This window comes from Mus caroli, chromosome 2 (genome assembly GCF_900094665.2).
Source record: "Mus caroli chromosome 2, CAROLI_EIJ_v1.1, whole genome shotgun sequence".
NCBI classification, from domain to species: Eukaryota; Metazoa; Chordata; class Mammalia; order Rodentia; family Muridae; genus Mus; species Mus caroli.
This window is the reverse complement of record NC_034571.1, coordinates 105,212,405-105,217,005: the sequence shown is the minus strand read 5'-3', so window position 1 is coordinate 105,217,005 and position 4,601 is coordinate 105,212,405.

Here is a 4,601-nt window from a genome sequence, read left to right as displayed (position 1 = left end):
GCCTGGTGCCGGCCGAGGGGCGGAGAGCGGCGGCGCCGCCCGGGCCGCTCGCGTTGTCAGGGCGCCGGCCGCGGGGCGGGGCTTGCGGCTCTCCGGCGTCCCCGCTCAGCCGCGTTCTCCGCGGCCCCTCGCGCCATTCGGAGCGCGGCGCCCCGAGGACCTGGCTACCCCTTTCCCAGGATCTCGGGCTGGAAGCGGGGCAGAGAGGTGGGCGCGCAGGGGAGCGCCCTGGTCACTTTCCGGATGCTGCGGCCACCCTGCGAGTGCAGACGGGGTGGAGCCCTGTGTCAGGGCAGGTTGCCGAGGCCGGCAGCTGGGAAGGAGGCTGGGCGCCCCTGGTCCCGCCGCTCCTCGGCCCCACTTTCCCCATCTCCGGGGCGGACCACCGCTTTCCTTCCCGGTCGGCGTGCCGCCATAGTGGAGCCCGCGCCCTCTCGCGGCCGTACTGCGCGTCGCAGCTCTCGGCGTCCGCGCGTGCAGGGCTGCGTGGACCACCGTCACCCGCGCGCTCGCATCCCTCGATTCTTAGCGGGCGTAGGTCCCCCAGTTCCGCAAAGCCAGGCTCGGGAGAGGTAGCAATCTTAGCTTCTCTACTGGTCTCCCTGTGGAATATGGAGGTCACCTAAGTTCCTGTCACCTGCAAAACCCTAATGCTCTAAAAACACACTGTACTACAGCCTAACTGATGGGGCACCGGGGAATTGAGTGGACTTTGAAACCCATAGCTGCTAACACTATCAAATATGTAGTGCACAGGGAAGGAGGTAAGAGTCGTTATTTATGAAAATAAGCTGGGTTCAATTCACCTTATCTTCCCTCTGCTTACTGAAAGGTAAAAACTGGGCGTTGAAGCAAGAAACGGAGGGAAAGAAGTCAGAACTAAGGATGTTTGCCCCCCAAACCCCCCAAATACCTTTTTCCTCTTTTTTCTTCTCTTTTCTTTTTCTTTTGTTTTTTTCGAGACAAATTGAGTTGTGAGTTAACTTGGGATATTTTCGGAGGCCAGGATGAAAGTGACGAGGACGTGTAGGTCATAGGACAACTTGCAGGGATGTTCTCTCTTTCTACTTTCTGGGTCTCAAGAATCGAACTCAGGTCATCAGATTTGTTGGCAGTGGCAAACAACTCTATGGGACGGGTCATCCTACAAACCTGATTTGAGAATTTTAAGAAATAAAATCCAGGAGATAGGAGCGGGAGAAAGAGGACATTGCAGGGGGAGGGGGAGGGTGGCGGTTAGGTAGGGAGCCAGAAGACACTTCTGTCTAGATTCTGCCTCAGAATCACTTACATCATTGATTGTATCCACAAGAAAAGGAGCAGCTGGCAGGGTCACTGGAATAAAAGTAATGCATACTAGTTAAGATTTACATCTGCGACATCTGAACGTTTGTATGTGGCTCCCCTCCCCCCTTCACGTGCTGAAGTCCTCATTCCCAGGTGATGGTTACTTGGTTAGACCTTGGGGAAATGTGTCTCCTTGTGGCATAGTACCTGACAAGCAATTTAAGAAAGGCAGGGTTGTGAGTCACAGCAAGGGCTACAGCCTATCATGTCAGGGAAGGCAGGGAGCGGGAGTGTGAGGTGGCTGGTCACACTGAAGCAGAGAGGAAGGAGTGCTAGAGCTCAGCTCAGTTTTAATCCCCTTTTATTTATGGGTCCCAGCCTATGGAATGTTGCTAGCTACTTTCTGGGTGTGTCTTAGCGAACGTTTCTGCAGTTAAACCCTTCTGGAAACACCCTTAGAGACATGCCCAGGGTATGTCTCTGTGATGATCTCTAATCCCATCCAATTGATTTTGAGGACTAAGCAACACTAGCCAAGACCCTTATGATCACAGTATACTTATAAGGGAGAGAAGAAGGTAGGGGAGGGGACGGGAAGGGATGGGGAGAGGAGAGGGAGGAGCCTTCTGATAACTCCTGTGTAAAAAGGTTATATGAGCCCATAGCCAGATCCCCTAGTCTTCAAGGCAGGAAGCTGATTTTGCCACACACAAATCTGTGGACACCTTGGTCTTATACTGTCTAGGCTCTGGGGCTGTGAGAGGGATTGCCTTCCTTCCTTCCTAGTTTATTACACTCTGTTGCAGCAGTCCATGAAGGCTAAGACTTTTTTTTTTTCTGAGAGAGAGAGAGGGGGGGGGGCGAAGGGGGAAGGGGAGAGGAGGGGAGACTCAGTCAGTCTGTATAGTCCAGGCTGGCCTTGAATTCTTGAATTTGAGACCTGTTTCCCAATTCATCAGATTTCTGGTACATGTCATCACATCTGGCCTAAAATAGTTTTTTAAAAAGTTAATCTTAGCGAAGATTCTATTCTATTCTCTCTTACTTAAAAGAAGTCAGGTTTTTGTTTTGTTTTGTTTGAGACAGGGTTTCTCTGTATAGCCCTGGCTGTCCTGGAACTCACTCTGTAGACCAGGCTGGCCTTGAACTCAGAAATCCGCCTGCCTCTGCCTCCCAAGTGCTGGGATTAAAGGCGTGCGCCACTACGCCCAGCAGAAGTCAGGTTTTATATAACACACATCTTTCAAAGTAGTTCCACTCTTTTTGTTGCTGTTAATTGTTGGGGTCTGGGACTTGCCACACAAACCAGACACCCATCTCAGTTAAATAGGGGTAGTTTATTGAATGCACACCAAAAGACTGAGTCATTGGGGCCACAGACCAGACTTAGGAGCTGACTGTGGCCTCGGACCTCTCTCAGAGCCAGTTTATACAGGCACAAACCACCGTGAGCTCCTGTCAGGTTCAGAAAGCACTGCCTGGTGGCAGCTCTGACTCAGGCAACCTTCGCTGGCTACACAGAACAGTTCTAACTGATCTTTATGCTGATGGGTCCAAAGTGGACCTTCTGGTGGTGGAATTTCTTAAGATTAAAAACAACCTCACAACATAAGAGGGTGTGTCGTCAGTTTGACCCTGCTGTGAGTCAAGCTATTTTCCTGTCTCAGTAACAATGAAATGACTGGCAGTTATGGAACAAAATGGCTGCATCTATGCTGAGGGAGCAGGCCTCAACATTGTTATTATTATTATTGTTTTTGTTATTATTTTAAGATAGGGTTTCTCTGTCGTGGAATTCATTCTGTAGACCAAGCTGGCCTCAAACTCGAAGAGATCCACCTGCCTCTGCCTTCATGCTGGGATTAAAGGCATGCACCACCACCATCCAGCCTAATTCCACTGTTTTTATAATCTCAGTTTTTGAGTTAAAGCAGTTCACAAATGCATAAACATCATTTGATTTTTATAGCCTTAGTACTTTTAGTTTTGGATTTTTATAAAATTTTTATTCTACACGAATTCGTTTTTGCCTGCATATATGTGAGTGTACCGTGTGCTTGCTTGGTGCCTGAGGAGGTAGGAGAGGCATCAAGTTCCCCAGAACTGGATTACTGGGTGGTTGGGAATCACCACATGGGTGTTGGTAACTGAGCCTGGGTCCTCTCCAAGAGCAGCAAGTGTTTTTAATCATTGATTCCTCTCTCCAGCCCTCTGCACTTAATCTTTTAAACATAAACTAGCCAGTTCAGGAAGCTTTATTAAAGTTGAGAATCCCCTTCATAGAGCACTTATATTAATATACAGATTACTCTAAAAATTAAGCATACTACCTACAGTTAACTTTCAATGATACAGTTTGGCTATGTGTCCATTTACAAACAAACCACAAAACAACAACAACAACCAGATCAATTCTCCCAGGGCCTATGATCACTCCTAGGTATAGGTTTTTGACCAGAGTTCTAGTGCTAGGCATGTATTCCCCACCAGAGAGGACTGCAAATCCAATCGGAATACAGTCGGTTGTCCCTCACACAGGCATGCTGCTGCTATTGTATCAGTGATAGGGTTCATGACTAGGTAAGACAATGGAAACATTTCCTTCCCCCAGCAGCCCATTCCACACACTCTAGCACCGTAATTGAACACTGCCAGCAGGTAGGCAGTTTCCAGCTCAGTTTTCGTATGGTTCAAGTGTGCGATGTCTTTCATAATAGGGTCTTAATGACTTTTGGGAAATAGCATCATTCACCCATGTGTGGTGCCTCTATCCCAACTCCCAACTCTTCCTTTTTTTTTTTTCTTCTTTCAAGACAGGGTTTCTCTGTGTAGCTCTGGCTGTCCTGGAACTCACTCTGTAGACCAGGCTGTCCTTGAATTCAGAAATCCATCTGCCTCTGCTTCCCAAGGGCTGGGATTAAAGGCATGGGCCACCACTGCCCAGCTCCAACTCTCAACTCTTGCTTTTTTTTTTTTTTTTTTTAATTTTTTTGAGACAGTGTTTCTCTATGTAGCCCTGGATGTCCTGGAACTCACTATGTAGACCAGGCTGGCCTTGACTTCACAGAGATCCACCTGCCTCTGCCTCCCAAGTGCTTGTACCACTACCTGCTCAAACTCTTTTTCTTTCTTTCTTTCTTTTTTTTAATTTATTTTTTTATTAGGTATTTTCCTCGTTTACATTTTCAATGCTATCCCAAAAGTCCCCCATACCCACCCTGCCCCCCAATCCCCTACCCACCCACTCCCCCTTTTTGGCCCTGGGGTTCCCCTGTACTGGGGCATATAAAGTTTGCAAGTCCAATGGGCCTCTC